The sequence below is a fragment of the Pleurodeles waltl genome, chromosome 5 (assembly GCF_031143425.1).
Source record: "Pleurodeles waltl isolate 20211129_DDA chromosome 5, aPleWal1.hap1.20221129, whole genome shotgun sequence".
NCBI classification, from domain to species: Eukaryota; Metazoa; Chordata; class Amphibia; order Caudata; family Salamandridae; genus Pleurodeles; species Pleurodeles waltl.
In genome coordinates, this window is record NC_090444.1 from 349,999,340 (window position 1) to 350,013,950 (window position 14,611).

The 14,611-nt window shown below is 42.8% G+C and overlaps 1 protein-coding gene across 2 annotated transcripts in view; it reads left to right on the forward strand.

The window, feature by feature from the left end:
- Positions 1 to 14,611, forward strand: part of KIF16B (kinesin family member 16B) — a 1,953,564-nt gene that overhangs the window by 57,181 nt on the left and 1,881,772 nt on the right. The window lies entirely within an intron of this gene.

Consider the following 14,611-nt stretch of genomic DNA (forward strand, 5'->3'; position numbering starts at 1 on the left):
CTCTCTCCTCTCTTGAAAGCGCAGGTAAATTGCCACCTGACCTGTGAAACGTGGAGCAGCTTTTAAATAACCGATCCGTATTTAACTTAACTGCGTTGCCCAAGGGCAGCACGAGTTGCCAGTTATCCTTGGGCAGCACATTATTTGCAATACGCTACACTGTCCCCTGTTTGCTCCTGGCTCACCTTTTGAAAGGTGCTTCCTAGTGCAAACCGAGAAAGTACACCGTATTCATAATACGGCCTCAAACAGCTAAACAAAAAAAGTGGCCCACTTTTGCAAATCGAGGTAATTTTAAATTGAAAAGACACACTGTAAAGCTGTGTTTTGGAAGATGGAAGACTGCAGGCAATGGTTGTGGTAAAATCGGGAATCCACAGTGGAAAAAAACCGGCCCACCAGCCCCTAAAACAGGCCCACAAACAGCCAGAAAAAAATCCCTCACTCTGACCTGTCAAACCAGCCCATCTGCCACTGCTCGATTGCCCTATAGGCTAGTCTGTCCCTGTACTACACTCCTCAGCCACCTCTCTTGGGTCTACCTGGATCCAGACAGGCCTGGGACAACACGCCTGGCTAAATTAAATCCCCCTTACCCGCATTAGGCCGAATGCGCAGTCCTTCGTGCACTTCGTTATTCTCCTCGATTGTAATATTTCATTGCACTAGCTAACCGCTAAAAGGCAGAGAAAACCGGCCCACGCACACAGGATGACAACTCCACAGGGAACAAGGATCAACGTACCTTTTGACCTCTTATAAAATGCCACCCGCAGCACCGCCACTCTTTGAACTACTCCATCCCTGCCTGCCCTGTGCTGGACTGCAACACTCGCCCGGAATACTCCAGGGGAGAAGTCGTGTGGACAATCTCTCCTCAGGCACCCCAATCGGAGAAATTGGTCCCTAGAAACAGTTCAGTTTGTAGTGTATGCTATTTAAACGACAAGTGATTATATAGTTTGTTTTGATCTGACAGCAGGTGAGGGCTGCCAACATCAGGTTTATTTCAACTCGTGCTTTCTACAATATCAAATATTTATTTTAACCCCACTTCCTCTTAAAGCGGGCATTTCTGTGTTTACGCATTGTTTCTCCGTCAGGAATCTTTCCTTACTACGTCACTACTGGGCTGTGAACTTGCCTTACTTACCCTTTCATATATCGCACTTCCAGAACTCTTTTTCACTGCAATACAAACTTTGTTTTATACTGTTCGTCTGACTTTGCCCATGGTTTAAAATGCTCCTAGCAGATCTAAACTTTACTTTCTGTATTATATGCCTCTGAATAAGCTTTTATTATTAGTAGGTGAAAGTTCGTTGGCTGGGAAACATATTTCACAGTTTGCTTCAACAATATCATCAGACAGTGAATGTGACTGTTTTTCGCTTCGCATTTCACATAGATGTTTGCTCGGTGTTATGTGTTTGCCCGCTTTTCTTTTTTAATAGCGCGTGTATGTGAATTTTGTACATTCATGTATTAGCCTGTTATGTCTTTAGCAAGTGGCATGCTTTAATATGAAGAACAGTGTTCCTTGAAGAGCCCTTGTTACCTTGCGGTGCACAGCACTTTGCAGTTCGAGTGACTGTTGGGGATTTATTATTTTAAAGAACATGTAATTCTTCGATTCATAAAAGAGAACGTCAGATGGGGTGTAGAAAATATTGAGCAGCGAAGCTTCCAGCGCAAACACAACCTGATGGTTGTATCAAGTGATGTGTAAAAACACAAAACAAATGTTTGATCAAGCAAATCACAAAGAAAATATTAACCCTCATGCATACTTTTGATGGCGTAGAATGGAAAGAGAACAAACATCGACCGACAGCAACGAATGCAGGGTTTTGGTAGCTGATGTCAGTCTATCTCGGCAGCAGTTAGCAAACGAGTTTTTAATAAATTCTGACATTTTACTTCAGATTCGAGTCTGTATAAGATATCTTAAATTGTGGTTCCTCTTAAATCTCTCCTTCTGCTACAGAGGCGTGTGAACCTTGCACTTACTCTGTCAAACCAGTTCTACCTGGTTAATACAGTCTGTCCAGTGCTCACAATCATTGGAAACAGAAAAAAAGAAACAAGCTTATCAAATTTCTTAACTTTCTAGTGTTATTTGGATCCTTCCTTACAGAACAAACAGTTCACAGGTGTGCAACGCTGTGTACCCTTTCTGATATTTCAAGAGCTTCCCGTATGCACCACTGTGTTAGCGCATTTTAATTTTAAATATCTCCTTGCAACACTTGAGACCCGAATGAACGTGTTTAATCTCATCCCGCTTTTGCAGTTTGCTGCAGTGTACTCCATTTCCTTTTAAATAAATTGTCATTGGGAAATGCTGTTTCACAAATCCATTCATGTTTAGGTCTCATCTACAGACAGTTTCAGCTATTGTTTGACACCTATTGTTTCACCATTACCATGCTACTTGTTGAGGGAATACCAGCCTCACCCCCGTTCTAATTGATGAGGCTACACTCCAGACCATTTCTTAAATTTAAGGTGCTCTTTTTGGACCTGGCTTGATAGCGCAGCAGTTTTCTTACTTTATGCCCAACAGGAGTAAAAACTCTCAGCAGTACTACTGAGAGAGTGCTTGGGCTCTACCCAGATATGGTTACCACGAGTACAGAATTTGTTTGGGCAGACGTTGTGTGCTTCCACTGAAAAGAGTGCTTGCATTATATTTTTTTACCTTTTAGGCAAGCGTGTGCGTAATACAGTAGGACTGTCTGTTTTAGTTATGATGGCAAACCAATGATCAAGCCTATAGGGCTGATCTGTTTATTATGAAAAGTTACGATAAAAGCAGTAAGCCTAAGATAATCATCATGAAAAGCATATATTAGTCAATGGGCATATAAGAGTGGATTGATATGACTCTGTATGAAAGCCTGCACTCTCACAGATTATCATAGAAGGGAAGGTTTTGATGCTGGTTACCCTCTTTGACAAGCCTTGGGCTAGAAGATTTGCACTGTGATAATCCTTGTTAGGCTTTCTTAGGAGAGATAGTATTTCGCTTTGCTAGATGCAATTTTACATGGACTGCGTGTCTCGATGGTTGCCCTGTGGGAAAGCTTAACTTAATACAGTAAGCCTGAGTTGTATATGGCGGTAAGCCAATGGTAGTTGTTATAGGACTCATTGGTTCACTGGAAAAAAGTAATGTGAGATGCCATACATCTCACATTACTTCTGCTTATTATGACAATTGCAGTAGGCTTGACCTACTTATTGTGATAAACATTTGTTAAAGCCAATAGATGTTTAAAGGTGGACTGTTTTCATACTGTTGTAGGCCGCAGATAGGTATTTTGTTACATATAATCTCGCAGATTACCATGGTAGACTAGGGTTTTGGTATTGGCCCACCCTCTGACAAACGGTGGGAGTAGAAGTTTTTCACAATGACAATCCTTACGTTAAACCCTTTTCATTGGGATTATATATTTTGTCAACTGTAATTCTGTACATATTCATAATTTTCTAACTCAAGGTATGGTGATTGTCAGCTTCTGCACTGTTCAGTAGGCCTGTTTTTATGGTGTCAAGCCAGTAGTTTAGGCTATAAGCCTTACTTGTTCATTCAGAAAAATCGTGTCAGATTCTGTAGGTTTCATCTCTTCATGAACCCATTTAACAAATTCAGTAGGTCTGACTTAAATATTGTGAAAAGTATGTATTAAAAGCAAACAAGGTTGGACTATTATTACACTGTCATGAAGCTTGTAGACACATGTTTTGTTACATTGAATCTCATGTGTTACTGTAGTAGGCACGGTGTTGGTGACCCACTCGAACAAACCGTGGGATGCAAGTTGTGAACTAAATTAACCTGGTTCTCAGTGATATCATGAAATACATTTTACTGCAATTAAATACTTTTTGACCTTAGTCACAGATTTGGTTACCTTTTTTGCACTGATTCCTAAGTAAACACCTTTATTCACTTTCCCTGTTCTGGTCAACAGCGATCAAGCAAAATCTAATCTGTGATGTATGTTGAGCTGTACACCTAGATTACCAGTTTTACTTCTGTTGGTGGTGAAATATTGCTGTGTATGAATTGAAGTTATAATGAAAATAGCTTAACAAAACCAGTGCCTGAAAATGTTGATGGACTGCCTTCTTGAAGTGACTCTAGTGGTGTCCCCAGGGACAAATCTGTGCAAACACCAGCAGCAGTAGGGCCATTGCCCAGGACAGCTGAAGACAATCAGACACGTCTGTGTTCCCTTTGCCTGGGTTTGTGGTGTATCCTTCCCGCCTACTGCCAGTCAGTTCAAAACTACTTCCACAGGCTAGGCACCTTGTCCATACCGAGCAGGTCTTCCTAGTGTAAGATTTGTGTCGCCTCTGCCTTTCTCTCCTATAAGTCCCCTTTCTCCGCAGGGAAGAATACTTTGTTTGCACAGTGCTTTTATATCCTTACATGCAGATCATTTTTCATGCACTTTCGTACCTGTATTGTCCTTATTTATAGCTTGCAATTGTTCCTGGGTTCCTCTTTTTACTGCATATTCATGTAGTTAAAGAAAGATGGTGTTGCAAGTCCCAGTCCTTGGAAGATGATCCTAACTGGTATGCTGGCAATGTCTGTTGCTGAACTATTGAGTGAAAATAAATTATTAAACAATTGTTAGAACCATTTTTTGTATTTAAACCCCTTTGAACGCACTAGAATTTCACTTTGTGGAAATTAAACCTAGTTTAGTCGATTTCTTTTCTGTTGTCCAAGATTCTGTAATCCTTTCTGAGCACGTCATCTAGACTGATTTGGACTTGCATTGCCCAGGAGCTGGTGTCATTAGTAACCATCCCAATGAGTTCGAACCCAAAATGCTGTCTTTGGTTAGCTGAGGACCCGTGTCTGAGTTTCATTTGTGGCATAATGCCATAAATACACTTGACGTCTTGTCTGCCATTTTGAATTCCCCGTTGAGCCTAACTCTGCGGTCAATTCCAATAGCATTTCTCAATTGTACTGCACAGGTGAGGTCATAACCTTCCAAGAGACTGTTATGAAAGTGGTTGCAAAGCAAAGGTTTCTGTGGAACACTACCACAAAATAATTTATGGTCCTCAGCTCCTTAAAATGTGCAGTGCAGGACTTTCTGAAAGACTTGATGATCGGTGTCATCCACATGGCGCATAATGGCTGGTCCAATGCAGTGGTAACCTCAGGGCAGTCTACCTGTGAGTCCATGCCCCTTCTGTTCTATATTTCAGAGACTGGAACCGTTTCATCTCCTTTGGAACGATAACCACCCAGTGACTACTATTCTCATTTCTCTTTCTGTTATGGAAACACATAGTCTGAGGTTTTTCTTCCAGGTTCCTAAGCAGGCGTTCTTTGGGGATGTTGGAAACAGTCCAGATCTCTTCCATGCCAAAATGAGCGACAACATAATGTGCCTGGACCACAGAGGGCCAAATCCTTCACTGGGTGAGGCTCTTTCTCCTGTTGTGTCAGCAGACCCAAAACTTGCTCTTATGTTCCCTCTCATTGCAACTTTTGTATGTTAAAGATTAGACAGGCTGATCTAGACTCTTGATACATATCTTATTCCAGACTGTATTTTGGGTTTTTCACTTAAGTGATGAACTTTCATCCCACAAAGTGGTTGCTTTGCCATGACAAGGGGCATTTGAAAGCAACATCATAGCTGTAATTTCCTCCAGTTCATGTGTAGAATAGTCACATTTCTGCAACCTAGTGTGGGCAATAGAAGTGCACCACCCAGTGTTGTGGCATATTGTCAGTGCCTGCATATATTGGTTCCCTGGCATGCTTAGGGGTGTTTTGCTCCATTTTGGGGACAGAATACTGTTCATTTGGTCAAGGTCTGTCTTCCTTTTAATATTGGTCTTTCACTGTATCCAGTCTGCCAAATAAAGTATTATGTTTTAAATGGATTGGCTGATCTGCTGCCATCTGTGATAAAGTTGGCAGTGCACCTTGGTAGGCCTGATGTCTGAGAGTGAGGGGTTCGTGGCGAAGAGGCATGTGCCATGAATTGGAGCTTTAAAATGAACAAAATAAAGGATGGATTGAACAAGATCATTTGTGGATCCTCTGTTACTGCCTGGGTGTAAATCAGCCTGATGAAGACATTTCATGAGATGCTTTCTAACTTTATGTAGGGTGATCATGTAGGAGACACTTAACTCTGGCTGCAGCTGCTCAGACACTGGAGGTAGGCATGTTCTTGGCATCTTTATGCACAGACAACCTGTCTATGCTTGTCCTCCACAACTGGTGGGGCTGGAGAATAAGTAGGGGATCTTCCCTTTGATAGAAAAGTAAATTTTTCATCAGTTATGAATGAGTCTAAATGAAGCTTAAGATAGGGCAGCAACAATAAAATGTGTTCCAAAATTGATTAAGCCTTCCTAAAAGATCCTCAGCCCTATTTGGAACTCTTGGGAAAAGATGCCTTGAGTAACGCAGAAGAGGCTTTGGATGTGGAAAAAGTTGAGAGGTGGGGAGATAGGAAGGGAGGAGGATGAAATAAGTTGTTAACTCTGAGTATACAACAGACAATGGGGGGGGGGGTGATCATCCAGGGCTAGTAGTAAGTAAAGTTTTGATGTCAAATGGTGTTGTGAAAGAAGGAGCATCAGAAACAACAGATCAGAAGACAAATGCTCTTTCTGTTTTAATATATTCTTGCAGAGGTTATTGGCAGCTGCAACTGAGGGAAGTAGAAACATCTGGTTTGTTTCTCTGTGACTACAAATTAACAATGTATCTTTCTATAATTCGCATAGAGATTATACCCCCCACATGTCCTGCACTGAGGTTGAATAAGTTCAGTAGCACAATGTAGCACTCTCAGGTTGTCATGGACTGTAGGCAACCCATGGAAACCCTTGACACCTTGTTGAATTTTCACATATAATAATGAGATTCATCCCTTCAAAATGATGTCCCACAATCCCTGCTTCGTCTAGGGACTGTTGAAGGAGCACAGCCTTCTTGGTAATGTGGATGAGAGGTCAACACCAAAAAGGGCTTGTGAACATGTCATATTTATGGATCCAAGATCATTTGTCACATTCACAAGGTCAATAACAGGCCTGCGTTGTCACAAATACCAGGTGACATTTAAAAACGATGGAAGCTGCCTCTTACCAAATAAGTTCCTTTTTAAAAAATATATTTTTATTACTTTCTAAAGTCAGAAGATCATGAAATGAAGACAAAAACACAGAAATATAAAATGATCAGAGAAGATAATAACTGACAGGCATGGGAATAGTACACTCAAAATCAAAGTAACTATAGAATATAACATTTTCAACGATATTAAATAACTTGTAGCATCAGATGGAATGAGAAAAGAGAGACTGGAGCGTTTCAAATTATATAAAGGTATTTATCAGGCCCATGTGATATTATAGAGCAAACCTTAGCCAACTCATTTTCATACACGTTGGTGATGGGATCCCAGTTGAAAGATGTCCAAGTTTGTTGTAAGCTTTTAATATAGTGGGCTCCCCTTGCTTTAGCCAGGGCTTACTCTAACTCATATATTTGTTGAATGGCAACCCACCACTCCACTGCCTTAGAGGGTAATGGAGAAACCCATGCTCTATCGATACAAAGTCTGGTCGGGACAATTATTATGGACAGCATCCATCTCCGACCAACATCAAATTCCATTTTGTAGCCCAGCATGATCTTCTTAATAGAAAGTTGTACATCAGATCGAAGACCATGAGGTAGGCATTGGGCCACTCATTACCAAAATTCTTGAAAATTGGAACAAGTAGCAAACATGTAATATATCTGCTGCGTAGCACAGATATCTGGGATACTTGGTCTCCTCTCCACGAGGTTCCCACCCCACTTAATGATTCTGCTTGGTGTTTAGTACAGCATGCAAATTGTCTTGCATTGTTGCAGCTTTTAATTTATAGAATGTACCTGTTGCAAATTGTGTCTGTAATTGACAGAGGTATGCACCCTGTCCAAATAGGGACCACAATCTTAGTCGGGGTAAGTCACAACACAACCTAAATTAACCTGTGCTCACCATCCGGCAGTGTGGCACAGAGCAGGAAGGCTTAACTTCGAAGGCAATGTGTAAAGTATTTGGACAATAACTCATACAATATCACAGGGAAAACCCCACATAAAGTACTCCATACCAGTTTAGGGAAATAGATACTATTTATCTGAATAAAACAAGATCAACCTGACAAAAATCCAATATACACAAGTGAAGATATCACTTTTTAACACTTTAAGTAAGTCTTAATCCATAGCAATCAATGGATGTATCTAGTTAGCATAAAGTACCTAGGATACGTCAAAAATAAAGATGCTGTGGGCCGCAGAGGAGGTGAGGCGTAGAAGTCAAGAGATGCATTGGTTTTTCTTGTTCGGCAGAGGTGATGCATTGATTCTTTCCTTGCAGGAAGGGCGATGCGTCCGTTTCCAGTCAAGCAACCTTGGTTCCTTACTTCAGAGCAGGGTTTGATGACAAATTGATACCCAGAAAAGATGCGTGGAAAACCCAAATGCCCTGTGATGATGAAATATGCGATGCGTCGATTCTGCAGGCACTGTTGGTTTTTCAGCCACCAAACAGGCGCTGCATAGCATAGACTCTGCAGGTGTTGGGTCAATTTTTTCTGGCGCAGTGGATATTCTCTCTTAGGTAAAGTCTTTGATGGCCCTAAGACTTCTTAACAGGAGGAAAGCTGACAAGCCCTTAAAGATCACTTGTGGTGAGAAGGCAAAGTCCTTATAGCAGACTCGGGGAACAGCAGGCAGCAGGGCAAAAAGCAGTAGAGCAGTCTTTCCAGAAAAACAGTTCAGATGTGTCCTTTGGACAGCACTGCAGTCCTTCTGACAGAGTCCAGTTATATATAAATATATATATATAACACCAGAATGTGCCTTTGAAGTGGAGGAGACTTCAAAGAGTGGTTTTGAAGTGCACCAGTTCCCTTTCAGCACAGTCCTGTCTGCAGGAGACCTGTGAGGGATTACCAGTCCTTTGTGTGGGGTCAGGCCACTAGCCTTTGAAGTGTAAGTGAGAGCCCCTCCACCCTTCCTGCCCAGGAAGACCCATCAGTTTGCAGATAGATGCAGCTGAGTGTCCTGTGCTTATGGCTGTCTATGTGGAATGCACACGGGGAGTGTCAACCTGCACAGGCCAGACGTGGATTGGAGACAGACTGTAAGGCACAGAGAGCAGTAAGTGTAGAGAAATGCTTACTTTCTAAAAGTGGCATTTCTAAAATAGTAATGTTAAATCCAACTTCTCCAATAAGCATGATTTCTCAGTACCACTCCAACCATACCAAACATGACAATGTCACTCCTTTCAAATCAGAAATTACTACTTAAAAGTATATAAGGGAATTTCCAATGCTGGCCTGTGAGAGGAGCAGGCTTAACAATGGTGAAAAACAACTTGGGGAGTTTTTCACTACCAGGACATGTAAAACTGACATGTACATATCCTGCCCTTTACTTGCATAGCACCCTGTCCTTTGGGCTACCTAGGGCCTACCTTAGGTGTGATGTCTATTTAATAAAAGGGGGATTTTTAGGTTTGGCAAGTACTTTTAAATGCCAAGTAGAAGTGGCAGTGAAACTGCACACACAGGCCTTGCAATGGCCGGCCTGAGACTTGGTTAAAAGGCCACCTATGTGGGTGGCACAACCAGTGCTGCATGCCCACTGGTTGCATTTAATTTACAGGCCCTGGGCATATAGTGCACTTCACTAGAGACTTATGGGTAAATTAAATATTCCAATTGGGTAGGAACCAATGTTGCCATGTTTATGGGAGAGAGTAGAAGCACTTCAGCACTGGTCAGCAGTGGTAATGTGCGCAGAGTCCCAAAACCAGCAAAAACGAGATCAGAAAAATTGAGGCAGGGAAAAAGTTGGTGGAAGATCAATCTAAGGCCGTTAGGTCTAACAGTACAAAACCATCAATAGTCTCTGAAGCCCCATGGATTTCTGAGGCAGAGGTATCCTCAGACAGTACCTTGCTCTATTTAGCCTCAAGCACGGAGCTATCATTAACGCTGTGTTGGCAGAGCCCCTGATAACTGTGCTGATTAGACATTTCCTAGGTGCTGCAAAGAGAGAGGAAGATTAGAGCTGCCTAATTCAGATTCAGGCACAAAAAAATCTCAAACCTCTAGGTATTTGTAAAAGAAGGGGTGGGAAGGATCAAAAGCGCCCTGGAACCCTGCAAAAGTATGAAATCCTTTAAGATCGTAAAGTTGACCCACCATCTCCAACCCATATGGCATCCAAGGTTTACTCGCTGCATCATGAAATATGGTCGGAAATGCCGGATTATCCTTCAGAGGTGTATCCACAAGAATCGCTGGGAGGGAATATTTGGTCGAGATTTCCTGCCATATGCTGATCATATCCTTAATAAACGTAAACCAATCCTGTTTTAAAATAGTTGGGATCTCTTTATCTGTCTAACAGTAGCCTGTATACATGAAGATACCATAATCTTCAAAGATAAAACACTATAGTTTTTGATAATTGCAACTTTATACAATAGAACCTATTATGGACACATAATACTAGGCTGCTATACTGTAACGGTTAATCACAAATAGAATAATCCTATGACATGTTTTTATATATACTTTTTATTATTAACCCCTTAGCTGCTGGGCCTTTTCCCCCCCAGTGCTGAGCCCTTTTTTGGCTATTTGGGGTAGTTCGCGCTTAGGGCTTCATAACGTTTTGTCCACATAAGCTAACCGCGCCAAATTTGCGTCCTTTTTTTCCAACATCCTAGGGATTCTAATGGTACCCAGAGTTTGTGGTTTACCCTGGAGGAGAACAAGAAAATAGCCAAAATACAGTGAAAATTTAGTTTTTTCCCAAAAAATGGGAAAAAAGGGCCGCCGAAGAAGGCTTGTGGTTTTTTCCCTGAAAATGCCATCAACAAAGGGTTTCTGGTGCTGAAATCACTATCTTCCCACCTTTCAGGAACGGGCAGACTTGAATCAGAAAACCACATTTTCCAACACAAATTTGGCATTTTACTGGGACATACCCCATTTTTACTATTTTTGGTGCTTTCAACCTCCTTCCAGTTAGTGACAGGAATGGGTGTGAAACCAATGCTGGATCCCGGAAAGCTAAACATTTCTGAAAACTAGACAAAATTCTGAATTCAGCAAGGGGTCATTTGTGTAGATCCTACAAGGTTTTCCTACAGAAAATAACAGCTGAAATAAAAAAATATTGAAATTGAGCTGAAAACAACAGCCATTTTTCTTTATGTTTTACTCTGTAACTTTTTCCTGCGATGTCAGATTTCTGAAAGCAATATACCGTTTTGTCTGCTGGACTCTTCTGGTTGCGGGGATATAAAGGGCTTATAGGTTCATCAAGAACCCTAGGTACCCAGAGCCAATAAATGAGGTGCACCCTGCAGTTGGTTTTCATTCTATACTGGGTATACAGCAATTAATTTGCTGAAATATGAGGAGTGAAAAAGAGGTATCAAGAAAACCTTTGCATTTCCAAAATGGGATCAAGATAAGGTTTTGAGGAGCAGTGGTTATTTGCACATCTTTGAATTCCGAGGTGCCCATACTAGCATGTGAATTGCAGGGCATTTCTCAAATAGACGTCTTTTTTACACACTCTCTTATATTTGGAAGGAAAAAATGTAGAGAAAGATAAGGGGCAATAACACTTGTTTTGCTATTCTATGTTCCCCCAAGTATCCCGATAAAAATGATACCTCACTTGTGTGGGTAGGCCTAGCGCCCGCGACAGGAAATGCCCCAAAACACAACGTGGACACATCCCATTTTTTCACAAAATACAGAGCTGTTTTTTTGCAAAGTGCCTACCTGTAGATTATGGCCTCTAGCTCAGCCGGCACATAGGGAAACCTACCAAACCTGTACATTTTTGAAAACTAGAGACCTAGGGGAATCCAAGATGGGGTGACTCGCGGGGCTCTGACCAGGTTCTGTTACCCAGAATCCTTTGCAAACCTCAAAAAGTGGCTAAAAAAACAAGTTTTCCTCACATTTCGGTGACAGAAAGTTCTGGAATCTGAGAGGAGCCTCAAATTTCTTTCCACCCAGCGTCCCCCCAAGTCTCCCGATAAAAATGATACCTCACTTGTGTGGGTAGGCCTAGCGCCCGCGACAGGAAATGCCCCAAAACACAACGTGGACACATCACAGAAAACAGAGCTGTTTTTTGCAAAGTGCCTACCTGTAGATTTTGGCCTCTAGCTCAGCCGGCACCTAGGGAAACCTACCAAACCTGTACATTTTTGAAAACTAGAGACCTAGGGGAATCCAAGATGGGGTGACTCGCGGGGCTCTGACCAGGTTCTGTTACCCAGAATCCTTTGCAAACCTCAAAAAGTGGCTAAAAAAACAAGTTTTCCTCACATTTCGGTGACAGAAAGTTCTGGAATCTGAGAGGAGCCTCAAATTTCCTTCCACCCAGCGTCCCCCCAAGTCTCCAGATAAAAATGATACCTCACTTGTGTGGGTAGGCCTAGCGCCCGCGACAGGAAATGCCCCAAAACACAACGTGGACACATCACAGAAAACAGAGCTGTTTTTTGCAAAGTGCCTACCTGTAGATTTTGGCCTCTAGCTCAGCCGGCACCTAGGGAAACCTACCAAACCTGTGCATTTCTGAAAACTAGAGACCTAGGGGAATCCAAGGAGGGGTGACTTGCGGGGCTCGGACCAGGTTCTGTTACCCAGAATCCTTTGCAAACCTCAAAAAGTGGCTAAAAAAACAAGTTTTCCTCACATTTCGGTGACAGAAAGTTCTGGAATCTGAGAGGAGCCACAAATTTCCTTCCACCCAGCGTTCCCCCAAGCCTCCCGATAAAAATGATACCTCACTTGTGTGGTTAGGCCTGGTGCCTGCGACAGGAATAGATCACACAACGGTCAATGTTGGTCCTTACGTGAGGCAGCTGTTGACCCTGGGGTGATCCATTCCTGACACAGACACTAGGTGTAGGCACTCAAGTGGGGTAGTGTTTTTATCAGGACAGGTGAGGAGTCACTGGGTGGTAGGAATATTGTGGATCCCAGCATATTCCTGTAGTTTGTGTGACAGAAATGCGAGAAAAATTGAGTTTTTTTTCAACATTTCAGCTTTGCAGGGTATTCTGGGTAAGAAAACTTTGGGGAAGCCACACAAGTCACACCTCTGTGGACTCCCCCGAATGTCTAGTTTCCAGAAATGTTTGGGTTTAGTGTGTTTCTCTATATGGCCGCCGAATCCAGGACCAAAAACACAGGTGCCTGCCTTACAAAACCAGTTTGTTTTGCCATGGATAATTTTGATGTCTCCACAATATGATTTGGGTGGTGGAATTTGGGGCTGAACTAAATTGGGGAGCTCCCAAGAGAGCACTCTCTCTCTGCTTGCCGCCGCATTCACCTGCTCTCTGGGTTGGCCTAACCCACTATTACCCAGTTGCACAAACAGCTTGCGAAGGGACAGCAGGACTGTCCTCATCACCTCCCTCATAATGTACTGGAAGAGGAGTTATCGAATGGGACTCCTCTGACTGAAAAATCACTCCCAGAGTCTGCGCCATTGTCCTATCCCTCAGATGCTGTCTCAGTATCTGATGCCTCAGTCTCTGATCCTATGTCAGAGCGGTCCTCTATAACCCGAGTGCAGGCAGCAGTCATCCATCAAGATGCCATCTCTGCTATTGGCTAAACTGTTGCTCTAAAACACTAGCCTACGTAGACAGTCACAAAATCGATGGTGTGTGAGATACGTGCAACAGTAGAGGCCACCTTACCTGCGCTTCTTCCCTCAATCAGCACGTACTTTCAAGACACTCAAAAAACACCTTGTCACATACCATTCGTCACAGTCTTTAGCACCTCCTGCGCCCAGTCCAACAATCATTATTGGTGCTCCCACTCCCTCCTCCTCGGATTCCCTCATTACCACCCAGCAAAAGTGCCCTTCATCTCTCCATAGACTTTGCTAATGTACTCAGCTATTTACATAAAATACAGATTTGCTCTTTGCAGTAGGCATATAAACCTTCTGCGCTTCTTTATGGCACTAAAACTGCCACTAGACAAGTCGGACCCTTTTCCCCCCAGGGAAACCACACACATATTGACAAAAGTAATATATATATGACAGCCAATCACCTGAAACTCAACTCAAGCAAAACCGAAATAATCCTCTTTGGCCCACACAAAAACACCTGGGACCCCTCATGGTGGCCCACCACGCTAGGCCCTGCACCCACCCCCGCCAACCACGCACGCAACCTCAGCATCATCCTAGACTCCTCCCTCTCGATGACCCAACAAATCAACGCTCTCACCTCCTCATGCTTCAACACACTCCGTATACTGAAAAACATTCAAATGGATCCCCACAGAGACCAGAAAAACTGTCACTCATGCACACATCAGCAGCAGGCTTGATTACGGAAACGCCCTCTACGCCGGCAGCACTCTAAAACTCAAGCGCAAACTACACGCATCTAGAACTCAGCAGCACGACTCATCCTCGACCTCCGCCGACACGAACACATCTCTCCACACCTCAAATCCCTCCGCTGGCTCCCCATTGACAAAA